General features: G+C 40.2%; 1 non-coding gene across 1 annotated transcript; it reads left to right on the forward strand.

The window, feature by feature from the left end:
• The first annotated feature begins 23,531 nt into the window (after positions 1-23,531).
• LOC148544844 (small nucleolar RNA R71) lies at positions 23,532-23,639 on the forward strand. The gene has a single exon (XR_015901676.1). It is a non-coding gene; the product is annotated as a small nucleolar RNA R71 (small nucleolar RNA).
• The last annotated feature ends 571 nt before the right edge of the window (positions 23,640-24,210 follow it).

The following is a 24,210-nucleotide window of genomic DNA, read 5'->3' on the forward strand; positions in this document are numbered from 1 at the left end:
CTCAAACATATGTTCCACAATATATAATTCAAGCAATTTTTATGAAGAATATTTTACTCAAATCAATTGGGATGTCAATGCCCTATGGATAAATTCCTTGAAAAATTTTCATTATTTTGACTAAACTTATTATATATATGCAAACCAAGAAAATGAAACTAAGAATTTTAAAAGACATAATAATAAAATAAAATGTGAAAGTGTCAGGGTTAGAAATTTGCCACCCAAAAATCAACCGATTGGTCGGATGACCTCCCTACACTTAAAAGTTTGCACTGTCCTCGGTGCATTCAAAGATGAGCAAGGAGGTACGACGACTTCACATGTTGCCACCTTCAACTAATGGATCAACTAGCTGCTGCATGTTCATTTTTTGCTTCCCCTTTTTTGCTTACGTTGACATATCCTGAAATTAGAAAACAAGATAGAAATATGAATAAATGAAAAAGCAAGGGAGCGTAGATTGTTGGAATGAGGTAAGAATCACTAAAATGAAGTGAGTGAATCAATGTGTGACATGGATAAAAACAAGTGTGTGAATTCTTAGTTGCGCGCGGTTTAGAACTTACACACTTGCATGAAAAGCATTGTCACCATTACAGAAAAGAGGCATACACTTCACTGATAAACCCCATTTTTAGGGTTCATCTTGTACTTAATTTAGGGGATTTTATCACCTTTTCTCACATTTATCCAAGGAAATAGCATGGTTCCATGATTGTCTCCTAATTTGTGCTTAAGTGTGAAAACATGCTTTTTGGGCCCTTTATGTGTTAATTTTGATTCACCTTTGATTCTACTAGATGTCTTGATACATTTGTTAGTGAATTCAGGATGGAAAGGCTAGGAATGGATCAAAGGGATGAAGAGAAAAAGCATGTAAGTGGAGAACTCATGAAGAAACAATGATTTGAGATGCTGAGATCGATGCACACGCGCAGCAGACGCGCACGTGTGGAATGTGAGGTCACATGGCGACGCGTACGCGTGACCCACGTGTACACGTGGATAGCAAAATGTCACGCAACATGTACGCATGATCATCACGCATACGCGTCGATGCTTGCACGTGACTCACTTAAAGGCAAAACGCTGGGGTGAATTCTGGCTTCCAAGGCCCAGATCTAACTTATTTCTAAGGCTATTTAAGGCAGAATTCAAGGGAGTCAACACTTTCCACCATATTAGTTTAGTTTAGTTTTAGTTTAGAGTTAGTTTCTAGAGAGAGAATCTCTCTCTTCTCTCTAGAATTAGGATTGGGTTTAGGTTATTTCTTCTTCTAGATCTAGATCTACTTCTTCTCTTGCTTCAATTTTTCTTTTGCTCTATGAATTCTTATGTAGATCTCCATTTACCTTTCAATGGAATTCATGATTTCTATGCTTTTTCATGTTTGATTTGGTTTTCTATTATTGATCTCTTGCCATTGTAGTTAGATCTCTCTTTACTTCTTGCAATTCATGTGTTTACCTTTTATTGCCTTTTATGTGTTTGATGAAATGCTTCTTTTAGTTATGAGTTAGATTTTGTTCCTCTTGGCCTAGGTAGAGTAATTAGTGACTCTTGAGTTATCTAATTCTTTTGTTGATTGATGATTAGAAGTTGCTAATTGACTTGAATGCCACTAAAGCTAGTCTTTCATTATGATTTGGCTAGGACTTGTGGAATCAAGTTAATTCATTCACTTGACTTTTCTTCATAGTTAGAGGTTAACTAAGTGGGAGCAATGGACAATTCTCATCACAATTGATAAGGATAGCTAGGATAGGACTTCTAGTTCTCATACCTTGCCATGAGCTTTTCTAGTTGTTAGTTTCTTTCTTTTGCAATTTACAATTCTTGTTTCTTATTTAAAAACCCCAAAACATACCTCTAACCAATAACAAGAACACTTTATTGCAATTCCTAGGGAGAACGACCCAAGGTTCGAATACTTCGGTTATTTTTATAGGGGTTTGTTACTTGTGACAACCAAATTTTTGTATGAAAGGATTATTGTTGGTTTAGAAACTATACTTGCAACGAGATTTCATTTGTGAAATTCTATACCGTCAAAATTCTATAGCGTGCTTGAAATACTTCAAAGAAAACTTGTAGGTTAAGACAACGAACAAGTAATAAAGATGCATGAAAGTACTCAAGCAAATAATCAAGCAATTGTGAAATGGATGATAAATGGGCATTGATTGATGTGCAAAAAAACTTAATGAACAAAATAAAATACGAAACTTACACATCAATCAATGACACTCTTTGAATTTTGCTTGCATCACCTAATTGACATAAAGTCGGACACATGGGTGCTATACAACTTATTAAAAGAGAGATATAAGTTGAAAATAAATCACATAGCAAGCATGGTCCATATAGCTTGAGAATTTAAAAAAAATGTCCCTAGGTGAGTTTACAATCCAATTTCACAAATGAAGCATTATGCCAAAATGACTAGTTTTAAATGTGTAGAGCACGTAGTTAAACAATTGAGGGTCAACATGTCATTAAGGCAAAAGCATAACATATGGATGCATATGATCAAGCAACACAATGCATTGAGATAAATACACAAAATCCATCAAGAAAATGCCTAGTCAACGTAAAAAATTCAAATCACATGTTGGCCGAATCATGCAATTCAAAAGATTTAGAAAGCTTTGAAGGCAATGTCACATGTACTTGGTATTCAAAAATATTAAGCATGAAGAACTCAAAACCAAGTAACAAGTTGTAACCTCAATAAAGAAAGCCAACATTGAATAATTTCAGCATCAAGAAATAACAAATCAAATCAATAATCCAACACTTATTACCTAAAACAAAAAAATTAAACTAACTAACTAACTAAAGAAAATGATGGTGGATGGTAAATGGTTATGGTAGATGATGGTTGGAGAGGGGAAGAAGAGAGAAGAAGAGAAAAGAGGAAAAGAAATGAAGAGAAGAAAAGAAAAGAAGTGTGTGTAAACAGGGGTGCCTACGTGTACGCGTGGGCCACGCGTAGGTGTGGGTTGGGAGAATGGAATGCGATGCGTGCGCGTTTGGCAGGCGTACGCGTGATACAGGAAAATAGGGGGTAACGCATACGCGTGGATCACGTGTACGCGTGGAAAGAGTTTGTGCTAGACGCACAGTTTCCGCATACCATGCCCACAACTCACTGTTTGGACCGTGCAATGGCACATTGCTTGCGCAATCCTGGCATGCTCAAATTCTTGGGGTCATGCGTACGCATGACAGGATGCTCTATTTTTCAAAATTTTTCAACTTCTAGCACCAAAGCAAGCATTCCAAATACCCAAACAGTCATATAAACACCATCAAATGTTATTTAACACCCTAGACTACCAAATAAACTTAACAAACCAAACTAGACATGAAATTAAACTTATTTACCTATACAAAAGAGAAAAGATGAAAAGAGTTTGCCATGGTGGGGTGTCTCCCACGTAACACTTTTATTTAAAGTCTTTAAATTGGATATTTGATGAGCTCCTTGTCATGGTGACTTGTGCTTGTACTCTTCCTTGAACTCGCACCAATGCTTGGACTTCCAATAGGCTCCAAAATTCACAATTAATAGCTCCAAGCTTTTATGAAGTTCCACAAAAGTTAAGGGCTTCCAAAATTGATCTTCATATATGCCGGGGTCCCAAATCTTATTTCTACACCCTTCTTCAAGTTGATCATCATTATTCCACTCGGGTGGTATAGCCTTGGAATCCTCACTCAAGCATTCAAACAACTTCCTAGACCCAAGCAATCTAGCTCTACACCAACCTTTGCATTTCAACCTTGACCTCTTAACCACAATGAACCTGGAATTTTAACGCCAACCACTATACAACTCCCCTATACTCTTCAATCCACAAAGAATTCTAAGTTGACCATCCGTTTCAAGTAAGCCATATTCAAGTGAGATAATAAAGCTTAAGGATATGAGTTTTACCCACTCAAATGATAAGATGGATGGTTGCTTAGCGAGAGAGGCTCCAACCAGCTTTGGCAAGGTGATTGCAACTCCTTTTTGCTCCTCCTTGATAACTTCCACCTCTTGACAAACTTCTTCAACTTCAACCTCTTCCTCACCAAATTCTTCTAATTATTTTCTATCACTCAAATAATACGTTGGAGGTTGAGTAAAATCTATCTCAACATCAACCTCAAATTCAATGGGAGAAGACTCTTCAAACTCAAGAGGATCATATGTTGATGTGGAATCATCATAAATAGGAGGACTTGTTGCTTGCTCTACTTCCTCCAATTCTTCACTCATGACATGCTTTGGAGGTTGTGCACCCTCCTCAACATCAAACTCAAGCTTCATGGAAGAATGTTCTTTAATCCTAGATTCCCATGGAGGTTCGACATCTCCTAAATCCTCAACCACTTCGTCTTCTTCAATAATTTTGGCTTTCTCCACTTGCTCTAGTACAAAATCCCACTACTTGTTTTTGCACCGGAGTCTCTAAACTCTCTCACATGCTTTGTTCTTCATTAGATTCTTGACATGTAACCATGGGAAGGCTTTGAGTGTCTAAGCTTAGGGCGACTAAAGTAGTTACTACCCCTTGGATAGTGGTATAAATCTCCCTTTGCACTTGGAGGCATGAAATGAGAATGTCATTCAATGATGTTTGAAGTGGATAGGAGGGTTAATCATGTGGGAGAAAAGGGTTCACAATAGGAAGGTGGTTCATATTGGTAGGAGTATTGAGGTGGTGCGTGTGAGAATGGTAGTTTTTGGGAGTAATCGTGTTGGAATTGTGGTGGCTCTAAGGATTTTCCTTCATAATGGTCACAAGGATGAGGTAAAGAAGGTTGGTTGTATGATGGATATGGGTTATAGGATGGTGTTTGGTGCACGAAATTGTGATCTCAATGGTGCCAAAAACTTGGTACGCACTATCATAATCTCACTTCTTCTTCACAACTTCGCACAACTAACCAGCAAGTGCACTGGGTCGTCCAAGTAATAAACCTTACATGAGTAAGAGTCGATCCCACGGAGATTGTTGGCTTGAAGCAAGCTATGGTCATCCTTGTAAATCTCAGTCAGGCAGATTCAAATGGTTATGGGATTTTGATAATTAAAATATAAATAAAATATAAAATAAGATAGAAATACTTATGCAATTCATTGGTAATAATTTCAGATAAGCGTATGGAGATGCTTTGTTCCTTCTGAATCTCTGCTTTCCTACTGCCTTCATCCAATCATTTATACTCCTTTCCATGGCAAGTTGTATGTTGGGCATCAGCGTCGTCAATGGCTACCTCCCGTCCTCTCAGTGAAAATGGTCCAAATGCGCTGTCACCGCACGGCTAATCATCTGTCGGTTCTCACTCATGTTGGAATTTGCGTCTGTCACTATGCCCAGCACTCGTGAGTTTGAAGTTCGTCACAGTCATCCCATCCCGGATTCTACTAGAATACCACAGACAAGGTTTAGACTTTCCGGATCTCAAGAATGACCGCCAATAATTCTAGCTTATACCACGAAGACTCTGATCTGAATCAGGAGCCCAAGAGATAAACACTCAAGCTATTGCAGATAGAACGGAAGTGGTTGTCAGGCACGCATTCATAGGTGAGAATGATGATGAGTGTCACGGATCATCACATTCATCAGGTTGAAGTACGAGTGAATATCTTGGAATAAGAATAAGCTTGAATTGAATAGAAAAACAATAGTAGTTTGCATTAATTCATGAGGAACAGCAGAGCTCCACACCTTAATCTATGGGGTGTAGAAACTCCACCATTGAAAAATACATAAGTGAAAGTAGTCAAGGGATGGCCAAATGACCAGCCCCCTAAACGTGATCTCTGAACATAAAATTATTCAAAAGATGTGAAATAAATCACTGAAAGTAGTTTTTGTACTAATCTAGTAGCTAGGGTTACATAGGATGAGTAAATGATGCAGAAATCCACTTCTGGGCCCACTTGGTGTGTGCTTGGACTGAGCATTGAGCTTTCATGTGTAGAGACTCTTTTTGGAGTTAAACTCCAGGTTGTAGCCTGTTTCTGGCGTTTAACTCCAGAATAGGGCAGGAAGTTGGCGTTTGAACGCCAGTTTGCGTCGTCAAAACGCAAGCAAAGTATGGAATATTATGTATTGCTGGAAAGCCCTAGATATCTACTTTCCAAGGCAATTCAGAGCGTGCCAATTGAGTTTCTGTAGCTCTAGAAAATCCATTTCGAGTGCAGGGAGGTCAGAATCCAACAGCATCTGCAGTCCTTCTTCAGCCTTTGAATCAGATTTTTGCTCAAGTCCCTCAATTTCAGCCAGAAATTACCTGAAATCACAGAAAAACACACAAACTCATAGTAAAGTCCAGAAATGTGATTTTTATTTAAAAACTAATAAAAATATACTAAAAACTATGTAAAAACAATGCCAAAAAGCGTATAAATTATCTGCTCATCACAACACCAAACTTAAATTGTTGCTTGTCCCCAAGCAACTGAAAATAAAATAGGATAAAAAGAAGAGAATATACTATAAACTCCAAAATATGAATGAAACTTAGCTCCAATTTAGATGAGCAGGGTTAATAGCTTTTTACCTCTGAACAGTTTTGGCATCTCACTTTATCCTTTGAAGTTCAGAATGATTGGCATCTATAAGAACTTACAATTCAAATAGTGTTATTGATTCTCCTAGTTCAATATATTGATTCTTGAACACAGCTACTTTATTAGGCTTGGTCGTGGCTCTAAGCACTTTGTTTTCCAGTATTACCACCGGATACATAAATGCCACAGACACATAACTGGGTGAACCTTTTCAGATTATGACTCAGCTTTGCTAAAGTCCCCAATTAGAGGTGTCCAGGATTCTTAAGCACACTCTTTTTTTGCTTTGGACCTCGACTTTAACCGCTCAGTCTCAAGCTTTTCACTTGACACCTTCACGCCACAAGCACATGGTTAGGGACAGCTTGGTTAGCCGCTTAGACCATGATTTTATTCCTTTGGGCCCTCCTATCCACTGATGCTCAAAGCCTTGGATCCTTTTTTCCCTTGCCTTTTGGTTTAAAGGGTTATTGGCTTTTTGCTCTTGCCTTTTGGTTTAAAGAGCTATTGGCTTTTTCTGCTTGCTTTTTCTTTTTCTTTCTCTCTTTTTTTTTCTGCAAGCTTTTGTATTCACTGCTTTTTCTTGCTTCAAGAATCAATTTTATGATTTTTCAGATTATCAATAGCATTTCTTCTTTTCATCATTCTTTCAAGAGCCAACAAATTTAACATTCATAAACAACAAATTCAAAAAATATGCATTGTTCAAGCATTCATTCAGAAAATAAAAAGTGTTGCCACCACATCAAAATAATTAAACTAAGCTCAAGGATGAATTTGAAATCATGTACTTCTTGTTCTTTTGTTTTTAGAACATTTTTCATTTAAGAAAGGTGATGGATTCATAGGACATTCATAGCTTTAAGGCATAGACACTAGACACTAATGATCATGTAATAAGACACAAACATAAATAAAAATAAAGCATAGAGAACGAAAACAGAAAAAATTAACTAGACAAGGAGATTAAGGAACGGGTCCACCTTAGTGAGGGTGGCGTCTTCTTCCTCTTGAAGAACCAATGGTGTTCTTGAGCTCCTCTTTGTCTCTTCCTTGCCTTTGTTGCTCCTCCGTCATAGCTCTTTGATCTTCTCTAATCTCATGGAGAATGATGGAGTGCTCTTGGTGCTCCATCCTTAGTTGTCCCATGTTGGAACTTAATTCTCCTAAGAAGGTGTTGATTTGCTCCCAATAGTTTTGTGGAGGAAAGTGCACCCCTTGAGGCATCTCAGGGATTTCATGATAAGGAATTTCCTCATGCTCTTGTTGAAGTCCGTGAGTGGGCTCTCTTGTTTGCTCCATCCTTTTCTTAGTGATGGGCTTGTCCTCATCAATGAGGATGTCTCCCTCTATGTCAATTCCAGTTGAATTGCAGAGATGACAAATGAGGTGAGGAAAGGCTAACCTTGCCAAAGTGGAGGACTTGTCAGCCACCTTGTAGAGTTCTTGAGGTATAATCTCATGAACTTCCACTTCCTCCCCAATCATGATACTATGGATCATGATGGCCCGATCTACAGTTACTTCGGATCGGTTGCTAGTAGGAATGATAGAGCGTTGGATGAACTCCAACCATCCTCTAGCTACAGGCTTAAGGTCTGGTCTTCTCAATTGAACCGGCTTGCCTCTGGAGTCAACTTTCCATTGAGCTCCTTCCACACATATGTCCATGAGGACTTGGTCCAACCTTTGATCAAAGTTGACCCTTCTAGTGTAGGGGCATGCGTTTTCTTGCATCATTGGCAAGTTGAACGCCAACCTTACATTCTCTGGACTGAAATCTAAGTATTTCCCCCGAACCATTGAAAGCCAATTCTTTGGATTCGGGTTCATACTTTAATCATGGTTCCTAGTGATTCATGCGTTTGCATAGAACTCTTTAACCATTAGGATTCTGACTTGCTGAATAGGATTAGAGAGTACTTCCCATCCTCTTCTTCTAATCTCTTGTCGAATCTCTGGATATTCGCCCTTTTTGAGCTTAAAAGGGACCTCAGGGATCACCTTTTTCTTGGCCATAACTTCATAGAAGTGATCTTGATGGACCTTTGAGATGAATCTCTCCATCTCCCATGACTCAGAGGTGGAAGCAATTGCTTGTTCTTTCTTCTTTCTTGAGGTTTCTCTGGCCTTAGGTGCCATTAATGGTTATGGAAAAATAAAAGCAACGCTTTTACCACACCAAACTTAAAATGCTTGGTCATCCTCGAGCAAAAAAAGAAGGAAAATAGTAGAAGAATAAGAAAATGGAGGAGATGGAGGGGAAGAGTGTATTTGGCCAAGGGGGGAAAGAAGTATTTGTAATGTGTGAAAATGAGGTAGTATTGAGGAGTTTATATAGGGGTGGGAGAAGGGTTAGGTTTCATGTATTAGGGTTGGGTTTAGGAGGGAAAGGATTTTGAATTTGGAGGTAGGTGGGGTTTTTGGGGAAGGGTGGATGGATGTGAGTGGTGAACAGTGTTATGAAAGGGTGTGAAGAGGAGAGAAGAAGAGGTGGGGTAGGTGGGGATCCTGTGGGATCCACAGATCCTGAGGGGTTAAGGACTTAACATCCCTGCTCCATTTAGGCGAGCAAAACGCCCTTAGAGTGCACTTCTGGCGTTAAACGCCAGGTTGCTGCTTGTTTCTAGCGTGTAACGCCAGCTTTTCTCCCATTCTTGGCTTTAAACGGCAGTCTGGTGCCTGTTTCTGGCGTTAAACGCCCAGAATGGTGCCAGACTGGCGTTTAACGCCCATTCTGCTACTCTTACTGGCGTTTAAACGCCAGTAAGCTCTTCCTCCAAGGTGAGCTATTTTTCATTATGTTTTTCATTTTGTTTTTGATTTTTCAGTTGTTTTTGTGACTTCACATGATCATCAACCTAAAGAAAACATAAAATAGCAATGGAAAATAAATAGATATAATTAAATAGCATTGGGTTGCCTCCCAACAAGCGCTTCTTAAATGTCAATAGCTTGACAATGAGCTCTCATGGAGCCTCACAGATAATCAAAGCAGGGTTGGGGCCTCTCAACACCAAACTTGGAATTTGGTTGTGGCCTCCCAACACCAAACTTAGAGTTTGAATGTGGGAGTTTTGTTTGACTCTGTATTGAGAGAAGCTTGTCATGCTTCCTCTCCATGGTTACAGAAGGAGACCCTTGAGTCTTAAATACAAGGTAGTCCTCATTCAACTGAAGGACCAACTCACCTCTGTCAATATCAATCACAGCGTTTGCTATGACTAGGAAGGGTCTGCCAAGGATGATGGATTCATCCTCATCCTTCCCACTCTCTAGGATTATGAAATCAGCCGGGACGTAAAGGCCTTCAACCTTTACTAGCATGTCCTCTACTAGTCCATAAACCTGTTTCATTGATTTGTCTACCATCTCTAGTGAGATTCTTGCAGCTTGTACCTCAAAGATTCCCAGTTTCTCCATTACAGAGAGTGGCATGAGGTTTATCCCTGACCCCAAGTCACACAGAGCCTTCTCAAAGGTCATGGTGCCTATGGTATAAGGTATGAAGAATTTTTCGGGATCTGATTTCTTCTGAGGTAATGTCTGCCTCATTAATGCACTCAGTTCATTGGTGAACAAGGGGGGTTCATCCTCCCAAGTCTCATTACCAAATAACTTGGCATTCAGCTTCATGATTGCTCCTAGATACTTAGCAACTTGCTCTTCAGTGATGTCTTCATCTTCTTCAAAGGAAGAATATTCATCAGAGCTCATGAATAGCAGAAGAAAGTTCAATGGAATCTCTATGGTCTCTGTTTGAGCCTCAGATTCCTTTGGTTCCTCAAAGGGAAATTTCTTTCTGTCCAAAGGACGTCCCATGAGGCTTTTCTCACTGGGACTTACGTCCCCCTCACTCTCTCCAGGTTTGCCCATATTGGTCATGGTTATGGCCTTGCACTCTCTCTTGGGGTTTTCTTCTGTATTGCTTGTGAGAGTACTGGGAGGAGTTTCAGTAATCTTCTTACTCAGCTGACCCACCTGTGCTTCCAAATTTCTAATGGAGGACCTTGTTTCATTCATGAAACTTAGTGTGGTTTTGGATAGATCAGAGACTATGGTTGCCAGGCTAGAATGGCTCTGTTCAGAATTCTCTGTCTGTTGCTGAGAAGATGATGGAAAAGGCTTGCTATTGCTAAACCTATTTCTTCCACCATTATTATTGAAGCCTTGTTGAGGCTTCTGTTGGTCTTTCCATGAGAAATTTGGATGATTTCTCCATGAAGGATTATAGGTGTTTCCATAGGGTTCTCCCATGTAATTCACCTCTGCCATTGCAGGATTCTCAAGATCATAAGCTTCTTCTTTAGAAGATGCTTCTTTAGTACTGTTGGATGCAGCTTGCAATCCATTCAGACTCTGAGAAATCATATTGACTTGCTGAGTGATGCCAGGACATTTTGGCCAGTTTCACTGACCTTTTCTTTACTGTTTTTAGGGTAGTTTCATGCATTTCCTTAGAAAATAAGCTAGTTTTGGGTAGATATTCACTTACATCTTGATTCAAGCATACATTGTGCACTTTACATGATTTTATGAGGATTTTGCATGAATTTAATGACAAATTGGATGTTGTATTTCCCATGACTTGGACTAGAACTTTGATGCACTCTATTGCTTGATTTCAGGACAAAGGAAGCAAGGAAGAACCACGTTAGCAACCACGTTAATCTAATTAACGTAACTCCTAACGTGGAATGGGAGTAACTTGCAAAGTTAATGAGAAAAGTAATCGCCAATAACGCTCTCGAAGCCATCATTGCCCACGTTATGAGTCACGTTAACTAAGTTAACGTGAACTCTAACGTGGAGGAAAGGAAATGGAGCCAACGTTAGTGACACTTACCTTTGTCACTAACGTTGGACCAAGCTCATAAGTGGCCACGTTAAGAGCCACGTTAACTTAGTTAACGTGGCCTCTAACCTTAAGAAGTAAAGGGGAAGCCAACTTTAGTGACATTCAACTTTGTCACTAACGTTGGCCAAGTCACAATAAGCCACGTTAACTTCCACGTTAACCTAGTTAACGTGGAAGCTAACGTGAAGAAATTAGGTGATCGACAACGTTAGTGACACCAAACATTGTCACTAACGTTGGGATTAACCCACACAAGCCCCAATAAGCCACGTTAACTCCCACGAACGTGGAAGCTAACGTGAAGAAGGAAGGTGATCGCCAATGTTAGTGACACCTAACATTGTCACTAATGTTGGAAGGAGCCCACACAAGCCACAATGAGCCACGTTAACTCCCATGTTAACTTAGTTAACGTGGAAGCTAACGTGAGGAGGAGAGATGATGAGCCAACGTTAGTGACATTCACCTTTGTCACTAACGTTGGAGATGGTTAGCACAGCCACGTTAACCTAGTTAACGTGGACTCTAACGTGGGAGCTAGGGGCACATTGGAACGTTAGTGACGAAGGTAAGTGTCACTAACGTTCTCGAAGGTTGGCAAGCCTACGTTAAGGAGCCACGTTAACTAAGTTAACGTGGACTCTAACGTAGGGAAGGAGGAGGCTTCTTAACGTTATTGGGAAAGGTAAGTCCCAATAACGTGTGCGAAGGACAAAGAGGCAACGTTAGTGGCAATATTTGTGCCACTAACGTTGAGGTTAACGTGGCTCTTACTTGGGTGAGGAACGTTAGTGAAAAAGGTGATTGTCACTAACGTTCTCGAACCCATATTTTCACTGAACGTTAACACCACTAACGTCCTGAGCTAAAGTCTCTGCCCACTTCACACTTTCTCTCTGCAAGTAAAGCCAAGCCCAATGAAGAAGATAACTGCTTCAAACTCAAGATCCAAAGGCCCATACCCAAGAATTGAAGAGCCAACTAGAAGATCAGAAGAGTAGTATATATAGGAGTAGCTTTGAATTAAAAAGGGAGTTGGAAAATATAGGGAGCCTCTTGGCATAGAACTACTCTCTGTATTTTACTTTCTCTACACTTCTAGTTTCATCATGTATTCTCCATCTTTGTTTTTATTTTCCAAAGCTCTGAACAACTAAACCCCTTTCATTGGGTTAAGGAGCTATATTGTAATTTGATGGATCAATACTAGTTTTCATTATTCTTCTTCTATCTTTTCTCTTGATTTTACGTGAAAGCTTTCGATCTTCATCCAATTGGGTAGTTATCTTGGAAAAGAAGCTATTCAAACTTGGATCTCTTCTGAACCTTGAAAGAGGAATGAAGAGATCATGCTAGAAATGCTTTCTCATGCTGGACCAAATTGGGTTTGGATAGATATGTGACTATAATCCTCTTAACACTTGATTTGGGAAATGCATGTGGTATAATCAGTGACCATACTTCATCTCTTCTCATGAGCAATTGACCAAGGAATTGGCTATTGATTAAGATTTGAGAGATTGAATTACAAGGAATTGTAATTCAATCACTTAAGATTTCCAAGGAGATCAATGAGTGCATTGATTGAGGAAGAGATGAAAATGAAATTGATCCGGAGAATGCAACATCTCCTGAGCCCAATGAACTCCCTATTTCTGATCTTACCCATTCTCTTTAATTTCTGTCATTTACTTTTATGAGCAATTACCCCATTCCCATTTAAGATTCTGCAATTTACTTTTCGTCATCTACATTCAGCTCTTTATTTCTAGCATTTACTTTTTTGTTATTTACTTTCCCGTCATTTAATTTTCTGCAATTCTCAAACCAAATTCTGATTCGCTCAACTAGAACATTCCTCTAATTAAAGTTGCTTGATCAATCAATCCCTGTGGGATTCGACCTCACTTTGTTGTGAGTTTTTACTTGACGACAAATTCGGTACACTTGCCGAAGGAAATTTGTTATGAGACAAGTTTTCCGTGCATCAAGTTTATGGCGCCGTTGCCGGGGATTGATTGTGCATCAACAATGATTAAATTGGAAGATAACTAGATTGAGCATTTTTGTTTTGTTTGATTTAATTTTCTGTTTGAGTAATTTACTTTCAGTTTTAGTTAATTTCTTCCGTTCCCCCTACTTTTTTGTTTTTAGTTATTTACCATTCATTTCACTAACCCACTAACTGTTTGATATATTGCATCACTCACACTAACAGTCATTCTGATAGAAATACTTTCTGCATCTATTTTCCTTGCTTGTACTTGTTGGTTGTATGACAGGAAGAAGAAGCGGGGCTTCAACTTCCTTTGATTCTGAACCTGTGAGGACCTTCTTTAAATTAAGGAGGGAAGCAAGAGGAAAAAGAGTAGTTGGTGCCGAGGAAGAGGAGGAATACTTTGAACCAAACATGGAAGACAACATGGAAAACCCTCATGAAGAAGAGGCTCACAACCATGGCGGAGGAGGTCGAGCAAATCATGCCGAGGAGGATAGAAGAGTTTTAGGCTCTTACATCAATCCAAACCCAGGAAACTGTGGAAGTAGCATTCAAAAGCCAACCATCCATGCCAACAATTTTGAACTAAAACCACAGCTCATCACCCTTGTTCAGAACAACTGTTCGTTCGGAGGAAGTGTCCAAGAAGACCCCAATCAACATCTAACCACCTTCCTGAGAATATGTGACACAGTGAAGTCTAATGGTGTTCATCCTGACGCCTATAGACTGCTCTTATTTCCATTCTCACTCAAGGATAAGGCAGCCAAGTGGCTAGAGTCTTTCCCGAAGGAGAGCTTGACAACCTGGGAAGATGTGGTGAACAAATTCTTAGCAAGATTTTACCCTCCTCAACGAATCAATAGGCTGAGAGCTGAGGTCCAAACTTTCATGCAACAAGATGGTGGGACTCTTTATGAAGCATGGGAGAGGTTTAAGGACCTAACAAGGAGGTGCCCACCAGATATGTTCAACGAATAGGTGCAGCTGCATATTTTTTATGAAGGCCTGTCATATGAATCAAAGAAGGCAGTAGACCATTCATCCGGAGGATCTTTGAACAAGAAGAAGACCATTGAGGAAGCCATAGATGTCATTGAAACAGTAGCAGAGAATGATTATTTCTATGCTTCTGAAAGAGGCAACACTAGGAGAGTAATGGAGCTAAACAATGTAGATGCTCTGCTGGCCCAAAACAAGCTCATTACCCAGCAGCTGGCTAACCTCACCAAGAAGATGGAGAAGAACCAAGTAGCAGCAATCACTACTTCATCAACAACCCAAGAAGGAGTGAATGAAGAAGCAGAGGGTAGTCAGGAGCAAGCCAACTACATTGGGAATTCACCTAGGCAAAACCATGATCCATACTCTAAGACCTATAACCCTGGATGGAGGAATCACCCAAACTTTGGGTGGGGAAATCAACAAGACCAAGGCCTAGATCAAAGACGTTCAAATCCCAACAACAATGCAGCCCACCAATATTTCACGTCTAGACCATATCAGCACCTACATAACCAACCCTCTCAAAACCTTTACCAAGGCCAAAATAACCCACCTCATCCTTCCACCTCTAATCCCAATTTACCATCATTTGATGATAGACTCTCAAGGATTGAGAATCTACTTGAAGGCATAGGCAAAGAGATTCAAGACAGTAAAGCGTTCCGAGAAGAAGTGATGTCCAATATGCAGAACCAGGATGCTGCCATCAAGAAACTTGAGACACAAATTGTCTACTTATTCAAGCAAATCCTCAGCCACAACCTTCGTAGTAATACTAACTCAACCAAAAGGGAGGAGTGTCAGGCTATCACCCTTCGGAGTGGGAAGGAACTGAAGGAAATCCCCCAAAAACCACAAGAAGAGGACTCAAATAAAGAGGAAGAAGAGCAGGATGAAGCTCGAGTTCCAACTTTGAGTTCACAAAAAGGGGAAGAAGTGCTGAAGCCAGACGTCCCAAGAGTCCCATACCCTCAGCAATTAAAGAAGAAGGGAGATGACAATCAGTTTTTGAGATTTTTGGAAATCTTCAAGAAACTGCAAATCAACATACCCTTTGCTGAAGCAATAGAACAAATGCCACTCTATGCCAAGTTCTTGAAGGAGCTCATGACTAAGAAGAGAAGCTGGAAGAACAACGAGACTGTGATACTAACCGAAGAATGTAGTGCTATCATTCAGCACAAACTGCCCCAAAAATTGAAGGATCCTGGGAGTTTTCAGATCCCTTGTATTATAGGAGAAATCACAATGGAGAAAGCTCTTTGTGACTTAGGAGCCAGCATCAATTTGATGTCAGTAGCTATGATGAGGAAGATGAAGATAGAGGAGGCTAAACCAACAAAAATAGCCTTACAGTTGGCAGACAGATCGTTCAAGTTCCCTCATGGCGTAGTAGAGGATTTGCTGGTGAAAGTGGGAGACTTCATATTCCCGGCAGACTTCGCAGTGCTGGACATGCAGGAGGAAGCCAAGACCTCTATTATCCTGGGAAGGCCGTTCTTGGCCACTGCTGGAGCTGTCATTGATGTCCAAAAAGGTGATCTTACCCTGAGATTACACAATGAAAAGATGACAATCAATGTGTTCAAGGCCATGAGTTACCCATAAGAACAACTGGGGGAATGTATGAGGTTGGACTCACTTGAAAAGGAAGTGCAGGAAAGTTTTGAAGAAGAAGAGTCTGAAGAGCCCAAAAGAATAATAGAGGAAGAGTGTACATCAAGTGAAGAGGATGCAACAACAGAAATTGGCATACCAGGTGCACCAAGGGAAGAGAACGAAAAGTCAGAAGCACCTAAACTTGAACTCAAAGCACTGCCACCCACTCTCAAATATGCATACCTAGGAGAAAATGAAAATTACCCAGTGATCATAAGCTCATGCCTCAGCAAAGATCAAGAGGATGAACTGATCAAAGTACTGCGACAGCACAAGGATGCCATTGGTTGGACACTTGCTGATCTAAAAGGGATAAGTTCGGCCATATGCATGCACAAGATACTACTGGAAGATGATGCCAAACCATCTATTCAATCCCAAAGGAGGTTGAACCCAATCATGAAGGAAGTGGTACAAAAGGAAGTTATGAAGTTATGGCAAGGGGGGTAATCTACCCAATCTCAGACAGCCCCTGGGTTAGCCCCGTGCATGTCGTCCCAAAAAAGGGAGGAATTACTGTGGTTCCCAATGAGAAGAACGAACTAATTCCTACAAGGACAGTCACAGGATGGCGGATGTGCATAGACTAGAGAAAGCTCAATGAGGCTACACAAAAAGATCATTTCCCCCTTCCATTCATGGATCAGATGTTGGAATGACTTGCAGGGCACGCATATTATTGTTTTCTCGACGGTTAGTCAGGATATAACCAAATAGTGGTTGATCCCAGGGATCAAGAGAAAACCTCATTCACTTGCCCATATGGAGTGTTTGCCTACAGGGGCATGCCATTTGGGCTATGTAATGCACCTGCGACTTTCCAACGCTGCATGCTTTCTATCTTTTCAGATATGATAGAAAAATTCATTGAAGTTTTTATGGATGATTTCTCGGTATTTGGAGATTCCTTCCCTAGTTGCCTACATCACCTCGCCTTGGTATTGAAAAGATGCCAAGAGACCAATCTGGTCTTGAACTGGGAGAAATGTCACTTTATGGTGACAGGAGGAATAGTCCTTGGTCACAAAGTTTCTAACCAAGGCATTGAGGTTGACAGAGCTAAAGTAGAACTTATTGAAAAACTGCCTCCACCCAGTGATGTCAGAGCAATTAGGAGCGTTTTGGGGCATGCTAGTTTTTACAGAAGGTTTATTAAAGATTTTTCAAAGATAGCCAAGCCCTTAAGCAATCTCCTTGTATCTAATACACCATTTATCTTTGATGAAACATGCATGTTAGCCTTTGAAAATTTGAAAATGAGGTTGTCCTCTGCTCCTATCATTTCCCCACCTGATTGGAATTTACCATTTGAATTGATGTGTGATGCATCTGATTTTGCAGTTAGGGCAGTGTTAGGACAGAGGAAAGACAACTTAGTCCATGTGATATACTATGCTAGCAAAGTCCTTAATGATACTCAAAGAAATTATACCACTACTAAAGAAGTTACTAGCAATAGTTTTTGCATTTGACAAGTTTAGATCATACCTCATTGGTGCTAAAGTGATTGTTTTTACAGATCACACAGCACTTAAATATTTGTTTGCCAAGCAAGAATCAAAACCAAGACTAATAAGATGGATCTTATTGCTGCAGGAATTCAATATTGAAATCAGAGACAAGAAAGGAGTGGAGAACAAGGTAGCAGATCACCTATCCAGGATTCCTCATGATAAAGGTGGAGCACATGATACAAGTGTGAACGAGCTCTTCCCTGATGAGCAGTTGATGACAGTTCACAAAGCACCATGGTTCGCAGACATTGCCAACTTCAAGGCAACTGGGGCCTTACCTCCAGAGATCAATAAACCTCAAAAAAGGAAGCTCATGAATGATGCAAAATGCTTTGTCTGGGATGAGCCATATCTCTTCAAGAAGTGTTCAGATGGAATCCTTAGGAGATGTGTTTCGGAAGAAGAAGGACGAGAGGTCCTATGGAATTGCCACGGCTCATGCTATGGAGGCCACTTTGGAGGGGACAGAACTGTAGCAAAGGTGTTACAAAGCGGATTCTTTTGGCCCACCCTTTTCAAGGATGCCAAAGAACTAGTAAAGAGCTGCAATGAATGCCAAAGATCTGGAAACTTGCCCAAAAGAAATGAGAAGCCACAAAATTTCATCTTGGAACTGGAATTGTTTGATATGTGGGGAATCGATTTCATGGGACCATTCCCAACCTCATATGCAAACAAGTACATCTTGGTAGCAGTGGATTACGTTTCCAAGTGGGTAGAGGCTATTGCAACCCAAACGAATGATAACAGGGTGGTCATGAACTTTCTCAGGAAGAATATCTTTAGCCGGTTTGGAGTCCCACGAACACTCATCAGTGATGGAGGGAGCCATTTTTGTAACAGACCACTAGAAGCTCTTCTCCTACGATATGGGGTAAAACACAAGGTAGCCACGCCTTACCATCCCCAAACAAGTGGACAAACTGAGATATCCAACAGAGAGCTAAAGAGGATTCTGGAAAAGACTGTGGGTGCATCAAGAAAGGATTGGTCAAAGAAGCTGGATGATGCTCTTTGGGCATACAGAATAGCATTTAAAACACCACTTGGAATGTCCCCATATCAACTAGTGTATGGGAAAGTTTGTCATTTACCACTGGAGCTGGAACACAAAGCTCTCTGGGCTATCAAGATACTAAATTTTGACAGCATTGCTGCTGGTGCAAAGAGGATCTTGCAGCTACAAGAGATGGAGGAATTCAGGTCACAAGCCTATGAAAATACCAAGATGTATAAAGAGAATGCAAAGAGAAGACATGACCTGCATCTTGCACCCAGGAGTTTCGAAAAGGGGCAGCGAGTACTTCTTTACAATTCCAAATTGAGACTGTTCCCAGGAAAACTCAAATCAAGGTGGTCCGGCCCTTTTCTTGTCACAAAATTTTCGCCATATGGACACATCGAAATCATGGATGAATGTTCAGAGAGGACTTTTACAGTGAACGGACAAAGACTCAAGCATTATCAGGGCAACATGGGGGAAAACCTCAGAGTACAATATCATCTCAGGTAAAGGAGGAATCGTCGAGCTAGCGACGGTAAAAGAGCGCTCTGTTGGGAGACAACCCAACCTCAGGTAGTTTTCTTTTCAGCTTTATTTCAATAAAGGTCACAAGCTGTTTCCCCTGTATTGTGAGGAGCTAAGTTTGGTGTTCCACACTAACACAATCCAAGAGTGAAAGTATAATTCTAAATTTGGTATTCCACCAAAGGATATCAGTTAGAATCACACCCCACTCCCAAAGAACATTGCCAGCTCCAACCAATCAAGGGAAACCACTTAGATATAGTTAGACTTTAGGTAATCATTGTTTTGTTAATAACAAGATATGAGGTTCTCTGCATATATGCAATATTTTGCATTGGACAAGGAGCTAAGTTTGGTGTTCACACACCAAATTAAAGTCAGAAGTCACAAGCATACATGCAAGCTAACTATTTCTCAAGTGCTTTGGGAACAAGCAACTTCCAATAACTTTGCAGGAATCTTATGAGGAAATGGTGCACCTTCACCCAAGGAAGTGAGGTAGCAAGGACTAGGATGATGACAAAAAAAGAGGGCAACTAGAAGTCATCACCCGAAGGTTGTATTGTTACTTAATTCCATTGTACTTAGAATGTTGAAAATTTGAAGTCCGAATGCACTTTTGATCAATAGTGACTCATTAATTGGAACCTTTTTCAATTCTGTCTTTTAAGTTTTGTGTTGAAAAGGTCCATGCTTGCTAGTCTTTATGTCACTGCATCATCACTAGGCTTACTTGTATGCTTGTTCCTTTAAATCAAATAAAAAGAGAATGAGTGTTTACAAAAGACCAGAGTGGAGCTCATACTATGGAGTAAGTTCATGAGTTTATGGTGTGATCATAAGTTAGCTAAGTTGATTCAACCACAAGGTGGGAAGACAACTATCTGTCATTAATACTATGCTTTGAATACACCCCATGAGACTAGCTAAATAAGAAGATCCTAATAAGAAAAAGGGAAAGAACAAATAAAGGTTGAAAAATAAAAGAAAAAAGAGTAAGCAATAAGGCTAGGCACCAATGGTTTTAATCTTGAGGCATGTGTCTGTGGTGCTCCTGTGTGAGGGATCTACTTGGATGAATAAACTCTTAGGGGTGCCTTATCACTTGGTAACTTGGGTTAACTAACTCGGGATTATCAGTTGAAAGTCCACTATCAAGAGTAACCTTCACTACAGAGCATTTAGTAACCCAAAGAGGTGCTGGACACCAAGGTCTCAAGAAAAGAAAATAAATAAACTATATGCCTGTGGTGTGTATGTATGGGGGAAAGAGACTTGAGGGAGTAAGTCCGTAGGGGTGTCTTAACACCTAGCACCTTGAACCAACTGGTTCGGAGTGTTGGCTGAAAGCTTATCTTAAAGAGTCGCCCCCTTACAGAGCACTTAGCCTAAGAACACAAATAAGCCCTGAAATAACAATAAAAGGATCAATGAATAAAAGTCTCATGGGATGCAATCACAGTGAGTATTCTAGGACATGATAAAGGTCTGAAAGCCAGTAAAGGAATGAATCTAAGTTGCTATGCATGAAACCACCATAAAACCAGGGACATGACCCCCACAAGAATGACTCATTTCTCTTGGCATTCCATTCATCATTCTCTTGTTCCAGTACTTGCTTAGGGACAAGCAAGCTTTAAGTTTGGTGTTGTGATGCCAGGGCATTTTGGCCAGTTTCACTGACCTTTTCTTTACTGTTTTTAGGGTAGTTTCATGCATTTCCTTAGAAAATAAGCTAGTTTTGGGTAGATATTCACTTATATCTTGATTCAAGCATACATTGTGCGCTTTACATGATTTCATGAGGATTTTGCATGAATTTAATGACAAATTGGATATTGTATTTCCCATGACTTGGACTAGAACTTTGATGCACTCTATTGCTTAATTTCAGGACAAAGGAAGCAAGGAAGAACCACATTAGCAGCCACGTTAATCTAATTAACGTAACTCCTAACGTGGAATAGGAGTAACTTGTAAAGTTAATGAGAAAAATAATCGCCAATAACGCTCTCGAAGCCATCATTGCCCACGTTAAGAGTCACGTTAACTAAGTTAACGTGAACTCTAACGTGGAGGAAAGGAAATGGAGCCAACGTTAGTGACACTTACCTTTGTCACTAACGTTAGACCAAGCTCATAAGTGGCCACGTTAAGAGCCACATTAACTTAGTTAACGTGGCCTCTAACGTTAAGAAGTAAAGGGGAAGCCAACGTTAGTGACATTCAACTTTGTCACTAACATTGGCCAAGTCACAATAAGCCACGTTAACTTCCACGTTAACCTAGTTAACGTGGAAACTAACGTGAAGAAAGTAGGTGATCGACAATGTTAGTGACACCAAACATTGTCACTAACGTTGGTATTAACCCACACAAGCCCCAATAAGCCACGTTAACTCCCACATTAACCTAGTTAACGTGGAAGCTAACGTGAAGAAGGAAGGTGATCGCCAACGTTAGTGACACCTAACATTGTCACTAACGTTGGAAGGAGCCAACACAAGCCACAATGAGCCACGTTAAATCCCACGTTAACTTAGTTAACGTGGAAGCTAACGTGAGGAGGAGAGATGATGAGGCAACGTTAGTGACATTCACCTTTGTCACTAACGTTGGAGATGGTTAGCATAGCCACGTTAAAAGCCACGTTGACCTAGTTAATGTGGACTCTAACGTGGGAGCTAGGGGCACATTGGAATGTTAGTGACAAAGGTAAGTGTCACTAACGTTCTCGAAGGTTGGCAAGCCTACGTTAAGGAGCCACGTTAACTAAGTTAACGTAGACTCTAACGTAGGGAAGGAGGAGGCTTCTCAACGTTATTGGGAAAGGTAAGTCCCAATAACGTGTGCGAAGGACAAAGAGGCAACGTTAGTGGCAACGTTTGTGCCACTAACGTTGAGGTTAACGTGGCTCATACTTGGGTGAGGAACGTTAGTGAAAAAGGTGATTGTCACTAACGTTCTCGAACCCATATTTTCACTGAACGTTAACACCACTAACGTCCTGAGCTAAAGTCTCTGCCCACTTCACACTTTCTCTCTGCAAGTAAAGCCAAGCCCAATGAAGAAGATAACTGCTTCAAACTCAAGATCCAAAGGCCCATACCCAAGAATTGAAGAGCCATCTAGAAGATCAGAAGAGTAGTATATATAGGAATAGCTTTGAATTAAAAAAGGAGTTGGAAAATATAGGGAGCCTCTTGGCATAGAACTACTCTCTGTATTTTACTTTCTCTGCACTTCTAGTTTCATCATGTATTCTCCATCTTTGTTTTCATTTTCCAAAGCTATGAACAACTAAACCCCTTTCTTTGGGTTAGGGAACTCTGTTGTAATTTGATGGATCAATACTAGTTTTCATTATTCTTCTTCTATCTTTTCTCTTGATTTTACATGAAAGCTTTCGATCTTCATCCAATTGGGTAGTTATCTTGGAAAAGAAGCTATTCAAACTTGGATCTCTTCTGAACCTTGAAAGAGGAATGAAGAGATCATGCTAGAAATGCTTTCTCATGCTGGACCAAATTGGGTTTGGATGGATATGTGACTATAATCCTCTCAACACTTGATTTGGGAAATGCATGTGGTATAATCAGTGACCATACTTCATCTCTTCTCATGAGCAATTAACCAAGGATTTGGCTATTGATCAAGATTTGAGAGATTGAATTACAAGGAATTGTAATTCGATCACTTAAGATGGCCAAGGAGATCAATGAGTGGATTGATTGAGGAAGAGATGAAAATGAAATCGATCCGGAGAATGCAACATGTCCTGAGCCCAATGAACTCCCCATTTCTGATCTTACCTATTTTCTTTAATTTCTATCATTTACTTTTATGAGCAATTACCCCATTCCCATTTAAGATTCTGCAATTTACTTTCCGTCATCTACATTCAGCTCTTTATTTCTAGCATTTACTTTTCTGTTATTTACTTTCCCGCCATTTAATTTTCTGCAATTCTCAACCCAAATTCTGATTCGCTCAACTAGAACATTCCTCTAATTAAAGTTGCTTGACCAATCAATCCCTGTGGGATTCGACCTCACTCTATTGTGAGTTTTTACTTGACGACAAATTCGGTACACTTACCGAAGGAAATTTGTTATGAGACAAGTTTTCCGTGCATCAGTCAATATTTTGTTCTGAGCCAATATGGCATTCAGAGTATCAATTTCAAGAACTCCCTTCTTCTGAGGTGTCCCATTGTTCACAGGATTCCTCTCAGAGGTGCACATGAACTGGTTATTTGCAAACATTTCAATGAGTTCCTGAGCTTCTTCAGGGGTTTTCAGATGAAGAGATCCTCCTGCAGAATGGTCCAATGACATTTTTGACAACTCAGACAGACCATCATAGAATATACATATGATGCTCTATTCTGGAAGCATGTCAGTAGGACACCTTTTGATCAGTTGCTTATATCTTTCCCAAGCTTCATAGAGGGATTCTCCTTCCTTCTGTCTGAAGGTTTGGATTTCCACTCTAAGCTTGCCAATCTTTTGAGGTGGAAAGAATTTGGCCAGAAAAGCACTGACCAGCTTATCCCAAGAGTTTAGGCTATCCTTAGGTTGTGAATCCAACCATGTTCTAGCTCTGTCTCTTACAGCAAAAGGGAAAAGCATAAGCCTGTAGACCTCGGGATCAACTCCATTGGTCTTGACAGTGTCACAGATTTGCAAGAATTCAGCTAAAAACTGATCAGGATCTTCCATTGGAAGTCCATGAAACTTACAATTCTGATGCATTAGAGAAACCAATTGAGGCTTAAGCTCAAAATTGTTTGCTCCAATTGCAGGAAGTGAGATGCTTCTTCCATAGAAGTTAGAAGAGGGTGCAATAAAGTCACCAAGCATCTTCCTTACATCTCAACAATTGTTATTAGGTTCGGCCATGTCTTCCTCTTTTTCGAAAATTTCTGTTAGGTTCTCTCCACAGAGTTGTGCTTTAGCTTCCCTTAGCTTCCTCTTCAGAGTCCTTTCAGGTTCAGGATCAGCTTCAACAAGAATATTCTTATCCTTGTTCCTGCTCATATGAAAAAGAAGAGAACAGAAAAGAAAATAT

Source organism: Arachis ipaensis, chromosome B9, assembly GCF_059453495.1.
Source record: "Arachis ipaensis isolate K30076 ecotype BB chromosome B9, ASM5945349v1, whole genome shotgun sequence".
NCBI classification, from domain to species: domain Eukaryota; kingdom Viridiplantae; phylum Streptophyta; class Magnoliopsida; order Fabales; family Fabaceae; genus Arachis; species Arachis ipaensis.